Below are 15,860 nucleotides of genomic sequence, written 5' to 3'. Positions count from 1 at the left end.
ATTCAAGAAAGACAGTCTAATTTCTACAAACGTTTATGGAAATTGAATTTAAGAACCATACATGTTGGGAGGAGATATGGAAGAAGCCCGTGTGTGCCTATATCGTCCGAAAAATCATCTAAGATGTTAAACCAATCAACATATTTTCGCTATATACTCGACAAGAAGAAATTGGGATATCTATCCATAAAGGACTTGTACTTTGGAAAAACACAAGAATGCGATTCCCGATCCAAATCTAAAAGCGGAAATCAAAGTGCCAGTTCCCACTATGAAAATAATGATATAGCTTATAACAGCATGATTAGACCAGATCCAAGACATAAAATAAACGATGATGATCATTATGATTACAATGATAAGCACACTTTTATGTCAAATAGGGGAGACATAGGAGAGTTTGGAATTATAAGATCTAATTCATGTAGAGATCGAGGTCGCCCATCACATACGTTTAGAAGAATTGAAAATGATCATATTCTAACTTATGACAATTCAAGAAATGTAAATAAATATCAACAGTTGAAATATGATCATGATAGTCTGAACAAAAATGACAGAAAGGGCGAATTGAAACGAAATAAATTAAACTTAAACACACCTGATATTCATAAAAATTTAAGAGGTCCTTACCATACAGGACAACGTGAAAACTATCATAACTATATATCGGAAAATCAGCCATATCATCAAGATCATCCGAATTCATATGCAGCTAACAGCTATATAAATAATGACCCCAACGATCCTAAGCACGAGTTTAAAAAATGCTATGATTCCTGGAATACGCTTTATAAATCCATGACAAAAGTTGCAAACTATAATGACACAAATCAATATGCATATGATCCTGTTCATGGTTTAAATAATACAGAGGAAGATCATTCTTATCAATCTGCGTCATATTTGAATCACCAGTGTGAACCCATTTGTATTCATTGTAGTACAAAAGAAACAAGTCTATGGCGAAGACTTGAAGGGAAAACCGTATGTAATGCTTGTGGCCTGTATTTCAAAATGCATGGTGTTAAGCGCCCAATATCACTAAAAAAACCGAATATTAAAAAGCGAAAAAGAATATCAAAACGAAGAAATGAAGAAGAATAAAAATTTAAATTGAACATAAACATGTATTTCTAAATTAAAAGGCAATAATTTTTTATTTCTACTATCGTATTTCTTTTTCTTTTTTAAAGCGTTAATAATTTATACATCACTTTATTTTATGATAAAAATTATCTAACATAACATGGTTTCGAATGGAATGAATTTATTGAAAATTACAATTTTTAAACACATTATATTTTTTTGTGCATTAACAGCTTTAAAACTGCTCTTTTGCCTTTATATTTGCGCTTTAGCGCTCTAGTTTTCTGATTATTATTTACAAAAGAATATATCTTTATTGATGATTAAAATACTTATACAGTTCTAATATTAAAAGAAATAGAACTCATTTTTATGATCAAATAAAATTGTTAACGTTTTCTTAGCGATATTTAAAACTAAAACCACATTTTCCTACGAAAGTAAAGATTCAAAGTTTTGATTTGCTTTAAAGGCTTCTTTCATGGATTGTAATTAAAAGTAAAATACTGTCAAATATTTGTATTTCGTAAAATAAAACCTCCGAAATATACGCGGTTTGATGTGTTTGGCCAAAATAAGAGACTCACAGATAAGATGAAATTACGAAACACAAATTATTTATTATCTTGTTGTGATCCAGATTATATCATCATATCAGTATATGTCATAAATAAAACAAACAGATGTGTCATTAGCAGAATGTTCTCACCCCTAAAATAGATACAAAAACAACGATAAAAAAATTAGAGAATGATTATATTTCAGTAATCATGTATAAAAAAAGAAATCTTGGAATCTGAAAACCCCATAAATACCACAGCATATATAATTTGAAATTAATAAGTATCGATCGACGCGGTGGTATTGCAATTTATATAAACGAATAATCCCACACACAGGATAATTTAATATTTGTTGAAAGCCTAATTCTATATTAATTTGAAAATTGTTTTTCTGCTATACTACGCATAACTTACTTGAAAACTATTTATGTTTATATTCAAATTTTATCGCTCGCCTTTATTTGTTTTTGTAAATTTTTTTTGTTTATCTATTTTTAAATGTTGAGACGGTTTTTTTAATAATGGTAATATGTTTTTTTTAGATCTTTATTTGTATCTATATATTTTAGTCAAAAAAAAGGAATTAAATGATTTAACTTTGACCTAAAACATTTAATAACATTATTGTGTTATATATTCTGAACAAGCAAATATGTAACCTTCATTAAACTTGTTTTTATATACAAGTTGTTGTCTTGAATAATATAAATAAATTATATACATCAAACATATAACCTTTTTATATCGTTTGAAGGTTTCTTCTAGAGGTTACATGATATCAATATAGGGTGACTTTAGTTTTTTCTTGCATGAAAGCCTTTTCAAAACGCCTAATTGATTTATATGTAATTACTGAGTGTGTAATATATGTATAAAACAATAAATATATATTAAAATGTTTTTTTGGGTCTGATTGTGGTTTTAATCAACCTTTATTTTTTTATGAAATCAAAATTTAACATAAATCTAATCTAGAGCTAGTTGAGCCACCAAAACTGTCGTAAAAAATAAAAATTGGACTTCAAGGCATGTGTCTTAATTAAATAAAACAAGACCTATTAAATAAAACAGAAAGCTTATATATGTACTGCCATAAAGATTACTATTAACTGGAAAGCCTTTAAAGACAAGATTAAATGCTATTAGTGTTGCTAAAAATCAACTTAATGTATATTTATATTATTTTAGAGCGTCCACTAAAAACATTAAAACTGATTTTTACAAGTAAATTTATCTGTGCAAGCAGTTACTGAACCAAAACTTCAGATCAAATTTATCCATAATTTTTTTTTACCACGAATAATAAAATACTAAGCGGGTGTGATCTCTCTAATTCTATAGTGAATAAGAAAAATGTAGAAACTACTGAATATAGTCAAACTCTATGCCTTATTTTATTTTATCTCCATTGATTAATATTTAAATCATTCACATGTTTATGATTAATTGCTTTAAAAATTTATTGTGGGTGATTTCTTGATTTTATGTATGTTTAAAATATACAGCGTATTCGTTCTTCTGGCATTAACATGAATCCTTTTCTGATTGATTTAATAGACCATAATTTTTCGTCAACCACAAAATACCTTTTTAGTTGAATTTATAAGATTATTTAGAAAAAACGATGCAGCGGTACATAAAAAATCCAATACAATATTATAATGTATTAAAGTTTGAATCAAGCTAGTAAAATAGAGAATATGCACCTTAAATTATAAGAAAATTAAAATAAAACAATACAGTAGATCAATTGAATACACAATACCTTTTTATATTTGTATGTTTTCAATATCAAGGATAAGCAATAAACTGTTTTTGAGCACCTAATTTTTCCTGTAATATGTTACACTCATATTTCGAAAAAAATCTGGGCTTTAAACATCTAGTATTTCTGCCATATTTGATTTTTATTAAACTTAAAAAACATATTCTATATACCTTTTGCTATATTTTATAGATGTCTTAGACGCATAAATGCCAATTTTATAACTTTTTTGTAAAATAACATAAAAAACTTTGTTCTGCATCGAGTTCTGAGATTAAATTACCAATTTAGAAATAATGTATTAGAAAAAATGGTAAAAAAGCTGGAAATTTTCAGCCATATATATTTATAGTGAATTATAGAGATTAAAATATATTCAAACCCTGGATAATATGTTTTATTCATATATTTTCTAAAATAAGCCATTAGGCACTTGAAAAATACCTTTGAATCTACATATTTTTTAATAAAGTATTAGTTTTTATGTTTATTTAATTTTATATTTAGTTGAGATTTTTTTACTTTGAAATTGTGGGTTTTCCATACTTATGAAATCTGCATCGATACAGCTTAATTATTTCAAAAAATATTTTTTTATTTTTAATAGCATATTTGGTATATTTACTGGCGAAACTATATTTTTATTCGGTTAAAAGCAATAAATTTTCTGAAAAAAATTCGAAAGTCGTACTTAACCAATTACTTGATGATGTGTAACTTTATTAAAAATGTAATAATTATGAATAAGTTATGATATTTTTCCAGGGTTACGCTGTTTAAATACAAAAAATTGTTGATAGGGGGTAATATTTGCATGATTTACTTCGGTAGTTATTGATTAAGCTTCTAAAACTTAAATTTAAAATATGATGAGTTGAAGACCGCAATAAAAACAATACCAAAATTTATATTTTAAAATTAAAAATACAATTCGAATTAGAAATAACATAGACGTATTTTTATTAATACATGTGTTTTCTGGTAGTTTATTATCGATTACATTCTTCATTTGAGCGGAAACCTCTACACAAGCTAAAGTTCAAATTTGAATTCCGGTTTTGAAATTATATTTTGATCTTGAACATAATTTTTATGGAATAAATGGTAATATGGTATCGAAAAGATCAATGGCTACGAACTACGATGTAATATAAGGAAATGAAGATTAAAAATGATGCATATGAAAAAAAGAGAATATCGGGTTTTAAATCTATATCGTCATCATGTTAGATATAAAATTCTTTACAAGATGTGTTAATATCTCTCTCATATCATTTTATTTCATAGACTACCTTCTAGAAATTTTTTGTGTTCTAATATTTACAGCAAAACAGAAAAAAATGTGATAATAAATTGTCTATATTCGATAACTTACATTGATATCAGAAAATTTCATTTTACTTATAAAAAATTAACTATAAAAATTTAAAAAAGATAAAAAACAGTAAATATTATGTATCTGAGGGATTATTAGATTAATTATTACAATGGAAGTTTAGATAAAATTTAACACATTCATAAAAATATAACAAACTTGAAAACCAGAAAGTATTTAAATTTTCATTATTTTAAACTATTCTAGTAGCCATTAAAAATTAAATATCTTGAAATTTATATATTTTACAGTTTACTATAAATATATTCACAATTTAATGTCATTCAAACTTTCTTGTGTATAAATCTGAAAAAGTTAAAAACGTATGTAATCTTTTTTATCAATAATTACATTCTAAACCGAGACATAATATTAACATTTATAGTCCTATACAAAAAAATAGAACAATCTCGAATCATTAAAATGTAAAAAATGGTGAGCAATAATATAAAAAAATCATATTATGTATATATGATTTTTATTTTAATCAATATAATTTGATCTTTTTTACTAGAATATAATTTTGTTGATCCTTGTATTTTTATTTCAATTGAAACTAGTTAATTTAAGATTTGTTGATGTATGCTAAAAATATATGCAAACTTTTTGGAAATTATTTAGTTGTGAACGAATTAATATATTTCAAATTTAGAAAGTTCATATATGATTTAATTGCTTCTGGCTTACATATAAAATTATGTTCAGATAATTTTCAGCCCGGTAATGGACTCCCTTTACTAAAATATCAATATACTCTGAATATAATATTTTAAAAAATGTTTTTAATATCAGATTTGATAATACGATTCTGGATTACCATATTTTTAAACAAAAATCGAATGAACATTGATATGAGGCTCGGATTCTGGCGATATAATATGTTTTATCTAAATTAAATCCTGTGTTTTCCGGATTATTTAGTGATGGCGTAAATCATAACGCACATATTGTATAAATGTGCTCATTATATCACTTAATTTGGATGTAGTTGATCTTTTTTGTCATCTTGATCAATTTTTTCATCTTCGTTGAGCAAAAGTATTATAGAATGTATACCAAATTAGTTCAAAATTAAATAATACCATATAAATTATGATATAATAAAATATCCACAATGGAATTTTCAGTATAATAAAGTATCCACTCTGCAATTTTCACGAAAATAAAATTAAACACCATTGAATAACACAAGCTTATTCACACGGCTATCAGATGTTTATTATATTTTAAGAATCTTACTTCCAAAGAATTTTTTTTCAGCATGAAAATTTATAGGTTTTAAAAGAGTTTTATTACAAGAATTAAGTTTTTTTTACGTATACATATAATCACAGAGAGTATATTCTGTGGTTTTTGGTTTTTTTTATGAGAAATGTCCTTTAGTTTTCTAAATTTTGAAATAAATATATCATAAATGACAATACCGTTTTAGATTTTACCATCTTTTTATTGTCCAAAAATTATTTATCATATTAATAATAGTATAATCCAAATCTTTAAGTGGAATCGAAATCATATTTTTGCAATCGTTTTTGGTGTAATGTATTAGAAAATTTTCCCTTTTTTTCATCCTTTACAATTAATTCCATCAAGAATATGTAATTATCGTAAATATATCTGATTTAGGTCTATTTTACAGGAAATATGCGTGGTAATATAGCGCTATAAATCAAGACCGATTTAATTGTGCTTTAATTTATAAAATTTATTTTTAAAACAATTGGATAAACTGTATATTTCCAAGAACCAGCTAGAAAAATATCTATTTTTACATTGATTTATTTGTGTCATCCCAAAAATGAATATATTCAATGCCCCGATCAATTATAAATGTATGGTTTATTTGTTATATATATTTTTTATGCTTAATTAGAAAACAGAATTTAGAGTTTCAACTTTTCAACAATCAATTTTATAGATAAAAAATCACCTTTTTAATATACGATTAAATGTCATAATTAAAGCCTAGAAATTGTCAAAGATTAAAGGGAAGGGGCTAATACCAAACCTTTTCTTTTGAGTAATTGTTTTAAAACCACAAAAAAACGATATTTTCTTCAATATTAATTTTCATATAATAATATAAAACGGGGTGTATTTATGCACTAAAGACTACAAGCAATATAAAAATAAAATATTTGCTTATATTATAGACTATTTACCCGAATAACTTATTTAAATTCAATAGAATCATATTTTTACATTCAATATAAATTTTATTGATCTCTTCAAGTAAAAATTTCTTTTGTAAATATTAGCTGATATTATAATTTAATGCACCAAAAAAGCATCCATTACACTTCTTAGATAAATAAATAAAATTCGAAGCGTTAATTTATAAGCTTATAATCCGTGTAAAATAGAAATTCAAACCCTGATATTTTTATAAGATTTCTTTAAATCAGTATGATTTTTTTAAATAATTTTGGGCTTTACTTCTAGCAAACCTACACATAAATTTTATGGATAAAAATAAATATTTAATATAATCATTATAGAAATAAAATCTATGATGATTAATTTAAGTGCTTGTGATTACTTTCAATGTACTTTACTTTTTAAAAGCATGCAAGATTATTTATATTTCCAATAACATATTTCAGCCGAAAAATAAGTATAGAAAGCTTATAAATTGAATTGATGTTTGATACATTTTAATCCAAGTAAAATAAAAATGCATAGTGTTTTAGGACGTTGTAATAATATAGTATAATGTTAATAGTGAGATTGTAATAATCCGGTAAAATCATAATAACCGGTAATATTATAAAGATAGTGAAGTTATAATAATCAGTAATATTGCGATAATATAGTATAGTAATAATATTAAAAGTTATAGTATAATGGTAATATTGCAATAATATCTTATATTTGAAATTAATATAGTAAGACAATTTAGGCATAATATAATATAGAAAAAGCCTAGTAATATAATAATATAACAGAATAATAATGGCTCAGCCGTATATTATTAAAGCTGTAATAATCTGGTAATATTATAAAGATAATGAAGTTATAATAATCAGTAATATTGAGATAATATAGTATAGTAATAATAATAAAAGTTATAGTATAATGGTAATATTGCAATAATATCTTATATTTGAAATTAATATAGTAAGACAATTTAGGCATAATATAATATAGAAAAAGCCTAGTAATATAATAATATAACAGAATAATAATGGCTCAGCCGTATATTATTAAAGCTGTAATAATCTGGTAATATTATAAAGATAATGAAGTTATAATAATCAGTAATATTGCGATAATATAGTATAGTAATAATAATAAAAGTTATAGTATAATGGTAATATTGCAATAATATCTTATATTTGAAATTAATATAGTAAGACAATTTAGGCATAATATAATATAGAAAAAGCCTAGTAATATAATAATATAACAGAATAATAATGGCTCAGCGGTATATTAGTAAAGCTGTAATAATCTGGTAATATTATAAAGATAGTGAAGTTATAATAATCTGTAATATTGCCATAGTATACCATGATATAATTGAAATAATATAATGATTGCATAATATTATGCTAAGGGATATTTAGTTATAAATTAATTTAGAGCAGATAAGCTACTTTTTTGATGACTCACTTTGCACTCTTTCTTTATTTTTCATCATAGACTCTTTATTGCTTTTGATCCTCTTTTCCTTTTCTCTTCTAAGTTTACTATACGGCTTGTCTTCCCTATAAATACCTTTCCTCAATTCCATGTTGTTCTTGCTCATAGATCCATACCGATGAAACTTTTCACCGGTTTCTTCATCAATAACAAAAAAACTCTTTTTTCTTTTTTCAATTCCTTTTTTTTCGGCAAATTCTTCCCATTTGGTTTTTCCGATTTCTTCTGTTGTCTCTTTAATTTTTGGTAGCAGCATTATTGGTTCTTTTAAAAAATGAACTAAATTGATTCCTTTTATATCGGAATCATTTTTCCGTATTTGAGTTTTGAGTTTTAATATTGTGGATAATATTTGTGATGTGTCTTTAACTTTTAACATTAAGTAATGTTGGTCGAGTTGCATTTTAACGGGTGTAAAAATCATGTAATGATATATAATTTTGAATGAAAGATATATTTGAAAATGGGTGATATATAAACGAAAATTGCAAAGAAAATATATTTTAAAAAAGTATTAAGCAAATATCTTCCATATAGTATTTGAAGTTTCACTTAAAAAAATTAAAATAAAAAAAAACAAATTATCCCATAAATAAATTTAAAATGAAAAATATATTCGAAAACAGGTGATGTATAAACGAAATTGTAAAGACAATGAATTTTAAATAAGTATTAAGCAAATATCATCTATAAAGTAATTTGAAGTTTTGCTTAAATAAATTTCAAATGAAAGATATATTTGAAAAGAGGTGATTTATAAAAATAAATTGAAAAGAAAATGAATATTAAAGAAATATCAAGCCAATATCTTCTATAGAGTAATCTAAATCTTCGCTACAATAATTTTAAAAAACAAACAATCTAATTTTCGCTTCAATAAATATAAATAATTTTGGTCATCTGATTAGAAAAAATTAACATGATTTAAAATTTCACACAATTTAAATATCGACATAAATGAAATAAAAACATGCACTATTGAAACCGGTCTTTTCTAATATTTAGGAATTATATCCTTCACAAATACTTCTATGTTTATTTGAATCCAATTAAAATATACGATGTAAATCATTTAAATATGTAAACATTGTTAATAGTATATGCATAATAAAAAAAATAAAAGACGTATTCTTACTATAACATCTATTATCGATGATAAAAATTACACTGTAAATTTAATTATAATTTTAGCTAGCTTCATGATCAAAAAAGAAATTTGACTGGTTTTTGCACCCATAATAATCCAAAAAATCTTATAATGTATTCACCTGTATCGTAAAACCATTTATAACCACTTTATTTATATCTTAGAACTTGTTTTTAACATGATATTATAGAAAAAAAAGTGCATCACGATTGCATACCTATTATCGCTTCGAGTATTTGTAGATATTTAAAGTATCCACAGATGTTTTAGGCCACAATATTAATGGTTATAATTACAAAAAGATATGTGTGATTGATTTCTTTTATATTTTTTTGATAGGTTCATATAATGTTTTTTTTTATTTGCAACTATTTATTTTCTATTACCGCATTTTATTTGTTTCTAAATTTTTAGCTGAATAAAAACAAAATTCATTTTAATTTTGTGATTATTAAATTAAATCATCATTTTAAGTTCATATTTTGTTTTTTAAAGCTATAATTTCAATTCTACTGTTTAATAAAAAAATCGTGTACTAGGCTTTTATTTTTTTATTTATGTGTAATTAGACACGTTTATGTTACTTTAAATCGTTCCTTTGGTATATAATGTACTAAAAAGGCATAAATGTCATAACGTAAATTGCTTGTTTTAGTTTCCAAAAATTTTAGCTTCGATTCATATATTCATAAGTTCAAATTTGAGAAAACATAAAAATATACTTTCTAATAAAATGAATTATTTTCAAATTATTTTAATTTGCTACATACCATTCAAACATCACCAAAAAATAAAAAATATTACAGAGTCTTGGATGGCTCTTAGCAAAAAAAGAAGATAGGAAAGTGATAATTTTATCAATTTAATACAATATAAATAGATTAACTTATCATCAAAGACATATTCAATTCAATAAAAAAAACCCAACATAAAATTAAATTCAAAACTAGGCATAACTTATTATAAATAATTAAAATTCAATGTGATATGAACATATAGGATCCCATATTGTTCATACAGATAGCATTAATTATCCCTGGTAAAATTTTTACAAATAAAAGCAAAGGAATGTTGAATGAAAATACCATGTAATTTGTTTTATTTGCAAAGCATTCAAACTATGTTTTTTTCTATCGTATATTAGCAGTGTGCATCAAAACTTATCTTATCTTTATAGACTGTTGATTAAATGCAAGTGCTATATATAAATTTGTTTGTAGCAGATTAATAATTCTAACTATTTTTTATAATATTTATACGACTTATGTTCGTAGCACGAAGTTGTTCACAAAAACGAAGATATCTATTCAAAAGAAAAACACAAATCTAAAGCCCAAAAAATGTTCTTTTCTGTGTCTTTCTATACAAAAATCACAAAAGGAATAGACAAATTTTTATTTTTATTTTTTTTCTTTGCTATAAGCGTTCCAAACAAATTTTTTACATATTGTAATGTTCAGATAACGGCTATTTTCGATACAAATTCATTTATAGAGCTTTCTTTTGCTTTATAATTTTACAGTATGCAAATTATATCATTCATAAATCCGTCCTAAGATTCTGTTTATTCAATTCTATAGTTGGATGGCTTTTAAACACTGTCAAAATCTAAAGTCTGGCGGTTAAAATAAACAAAATTTTTTATTTATGCCTGAAATAAATTCAAATCGATGCATTTCATGAATTCTTTTTTTTATCTACTAAATTTTTTTGAATTATGCTATTTTCACATTTTTAATATAAGAAATGAAGTCAAGATTCCTATGTTCAACTATTACGCATTCTTAATAACTATGTAATATATAAAAATAGATTCGACTATAATTTACTTTTTTTGACATAAGCAAAGAGTTATTTAGTTTTTTCTTCATGTGAAAATGCTTTAATTATGTACAATTTCATTATAGAATTGATAAGGCATTTAGAAAAATTTTATTTTTTTAAACATCTCTGAACGAAATAATTATGTTAATTCAAATATTTTACAATATTTTTAAAAATACAGTAGAATAATATGTGTAAAAATGTATGAATGATTTTTATTTCCTTGGAATAATATCTTTTTGCCTTAAAGGCTTTGTATTAGAAACAAGTAAATAAAATGCAATTGGTTATGTTATCTTGTAAGAAGTTTTATGGTATATTCATGACAAACCGTTCTGTTCTATATAAACTGATTTTAAAAAATCCGTCTTTTGACCTAGCTAATTAAAATACTAAAATTGAGAAAAATTGAATAAATTTGAATCTTGTATAATCTAGTAGCTCATATCGAATAAAAATACCGGAATAATATAACAACTACGAGTAGAACAAAAATCGACGTTTTATACGATATATGATAATAAAGAATTTATGAAAAAATGGGATTTTATTTAAAACGTGTTATGATCATTGTGTCTGGCTCTCCAAAAACATTTTAAAAAAAAATTATGATATTATAAGGCACACTATCTGAAAATGACAGCTGAAATGATGTGAAACTAATTAATGATAATTTTTTTTTAATTCTTTAAAGATATGCGATAAAAAAATTATAAAATTTATTTATTGTAAGTGAAATCAAGATATTTTTAGATTTTAAGTTTAGAAAAGAATGTGTAAGTGATATTTTCAAGTATTTATTTGTATTCGAAAATGAATGACAATTTGTGGAAGTCAAATTAATCCCAAGATTTATCATTTCGAACGCCTCATTATAATTATTATGATCGAAAGAGAAACCAATAAAATATTATTTAAAATATTCAGGATAATTTCATGTTTTAACCATTTTATTTTAGTTTCATTTGTCAATTAAGAAGATTTTGAAAATGTTTTTTTCTAACTGTTTTACATATACAGTTCTGCTTATTGTGTCTTATCACCATAAACATCGCCCTATCATAAGCACACATAACATACTGTGCATCTTTATATCAATTCAAAATGTTCCAGATCAACGTTATCGCAATCATGAGGCAAAACAACATCGAAACAATTCACTAACAATGATCTATATAAATAAGAAAGTGTGATAAAGAAAGGGATTAGGACTGAAAATGGGCTTTTACTATACGAACAGTGAGCAGGCCAACTATGAAAAGAAATTAGATAATAGGGGTGACGCACTAAAAGAGCTAGGGGAAATTGTGCAGGAAACACTCGAAGCCGAACAAAGACTTAGTGAGGGCAGACTGGATATAGAAAATAGGCTATCGGATAGCCGATTGAGTGGTGATGGTCGATTATTAAATGAGGGGGAAATTCCTATTATAGATAAGTACCAAGTTTACGGTGGAAATAATGCTTATGAAAGTGATAAAATCGGTGCTTATGAAAAATATGCTTATAGTGATCGTGGATCACTTGGGTATTCACACCGTTCAAATGAGACTGGTACTGATCATCATTCGGAAAACGGGGGTTACCCGCCTTACTTGGATCCTAGATCAAGGGGTTATGTGCATGAAAATGCGCCCAATGACACAAATTTCTCACCATGCCAAGAGAGGCTTTTAAATTCATCCGAAAGGAGTGATTATTTAGAACAAACCAATGGATATGTAAATAAGGACCACGATTCGTCGGTGTATATTGGTGAGAACATAAATGATTTAGAGAGCAAAACTATACAGTCTTTAAACCAACAATTACAGAATCAACATTTGAATATGTCTGAGGATTATAAAAGAGGTGATAGTGGCAAGACACAGTTTGATGTCACGCAGAAGGGTAACGGACCGCCCTATACAACAAATTTTTCACAAGATTATATGGAAGATGAAGAGGTACGAGGATATATTTACCCACCAATAAATTATACTGGTGATAGTTCTTATGGGGATTATAGGTATGGTGCAATGCCTAATTTTAATAACAGAGGACATGTTAGCCGTGAAATGCGCATGAGATTTTCTAGAGATCCCTATATTCCAGGTAGAAATCAACATACACCCAACGGAAATGGATTCAAAGAAGATGAACAATATTACAAAATTTCACCAGAGCAATATGGGTACTATAGTAATAACCAGAACATGCATCAGGCTCAGCCACAACATTTAAATAAATTAAATTATGGCGTAGAAGAGGCTAATCAATTTCCAGATCCTAACAATGGTAATTCAGCGATAAAGAAATGGGAGGAAATTCAAAGAATGATGCAAAATAAAAAGGCTAAAGAATATAATAGCTATTATAACCAGCGAACATCCCCAAATTACAGCACAAGCCAAACAGTTACACCGCAACAAAAAAATATTTGTGCACATTGTGGAACCGACAAAACTAGTCTTTGGAGGCGCTTTGAAGGTCTTTTTGTGTGTAACGCTTGTGGACTCTACTATAAAATGCACGGCGTGAGAAGACCGATCTTCCTTAAAAGTGATAATATAAGAAGAAGAAAGAGAAATCCCCGTTAATTAATTGTAAATAATAAAGTTTTTCACATTTATTCTAAAAAATTTTGGTATAGATTCAATTAAGAAGTTTAAATGCATATTAGTATTCTTTTAAATAACTTTGAATCATTTTTTTCTAAAAACATTATAAAAAATCTTAAAGATACTGGAAAACAAAATTAAAAAGCAGTTTATTTTTGCTTTTTATATATTTAGAAATAGACATATTTAATTAAAAATAGTGAAAAAGTTACCCACTTATTTAATATTGTGATAGTTCTTTACTAACTAGAATTTGCATAATTTTATTCATTTAGAAAATTAAATTGGCCCGTGAATATTAGAGTTTGCTCTCTTATAAATTCTAATCGTAAAAATTTAGACTTAAGAAGCTTGATTATCAACATTCAAAATCATTGAAATCCTTTTAGGAATTTTTTCAGTGTTTATTTCAAACAAAAAACAGGAAAACGAAATAAAAAGGATATGTTTTCCCGGATCATAAATTTTTATATACGATGTTATAATTGAATGTGATTTTTCAAAATACCCAGTATTTTGCGGTAAAAAAATAAAATATAACAAAATATTCAAGACTGATAAATGATTATTGCCGATTTTCTTATGATAAAATCATCATAATTTAATGTGTAAATGAGAAGAAAACATTATACACACGATATTCAACATTTCATAGATAAGAATGTATTCTATTATGCTTTTTGTGTATTTTAGTAATGTCCCAATTATATGCATTATTTATAAAATATATTGGAAAAAATGCAGAATTGGAAAAGAGAGCTTTATTAAAATTTAAAATATACGATCAAATCATAAAAATTATTTTAGATTGTTTGAAAGGTATTTTAATTTTGTAATGGGTATCAATAAATTTATATCAGGTGCAATAAAAATATTTTCAATGGTAAAACAATCGGAAAATAACATAAACTGGATTTACTAAGAAAAAATTAATAAAAGAGATAAATCTTTAACTGCCGGTAAAATAGAATTTTTGACAGTTTAATCATGTATAATTAATTTTCATTTAATGCAAAAATAAACTATTGTTAAAACTTAAGGTTGGAATAGATATATGGCAATTTTTTTTTCAATTATCATAATTTGTATGGTTTTGTGCAACTAATAAATGTGTTTCACTTAATTTATATCACAATAAAATAAAACTGTAATGTTAGTAAGAGATATTACCCCTTGATCTCGGTGATCGTATATTTTGGTATAGTTTCAGTATGAAAGAGGATTATTTATGCATTTTTTATGTACACTGAATTTGAAAGTTTTATTTCAATTTCTAAAGATTTAATAAGTTTATAACAAAAAAGTAAAACGTTGCTATTCGGTATAAATACGATAAAATATAAATTATTTACAGATTTATTGGGATCGCATATATTGTTATTTTTTTAGATGATTCCTTATACAAGCCTAATTTTAATATAATTAACTACAACAAGAAAAAATAATTCTATCCGCTTGTTTTTTCTGATTAATCGATCATTTAATGAAAAAAACCATTACTCTCTTTGCAATATTATTGTTACCAATAGATACGTTGATCATATAATAAATTTATTTGTGGAATAATTTGATTTTCTAGCTATAAGAATTTGTTATCTAAAAATTATAGTTTATTTAGTAGAATAGAATAACTTGATGCTTCTTTCCATGTTATTATATAAAATTTTAATACTTTAGATCACTTCTTAAGCCTATATATTCAACTTTTTCCTGAATCATATTGTTTATGCATATGCCATAGGTTTGGTTGGGTTTACTTTAATATAATACTGTAGAAAAGTTGACCAAAATTAAATTCAAAAGGCGATCCTTCTAGTCGGTATAAATATAAGTAAAGTTGAAAAATTCTTCATTT

Source organism: Rhyacophila brunnea, unplaced genomic scaffold (assembly GCF_057557595.1).
Source record: "Rhyacophila brunnea isolate RB1 unplaced genomic scaffold, BYU_Rbru_1.0 scaffold_67, whole genome shotgun sequence".
Classification (NCBI taxonomy): domain Eukaryota; kingdom Metazoa; phylum Arthropoda; class Insecta; order Trichoptera; family Rhyacophilidae; genus Rhyacophila; species Rhyacophila brunnea.
Note: the sequence above shows the minus strand (reverse complement) of the source record.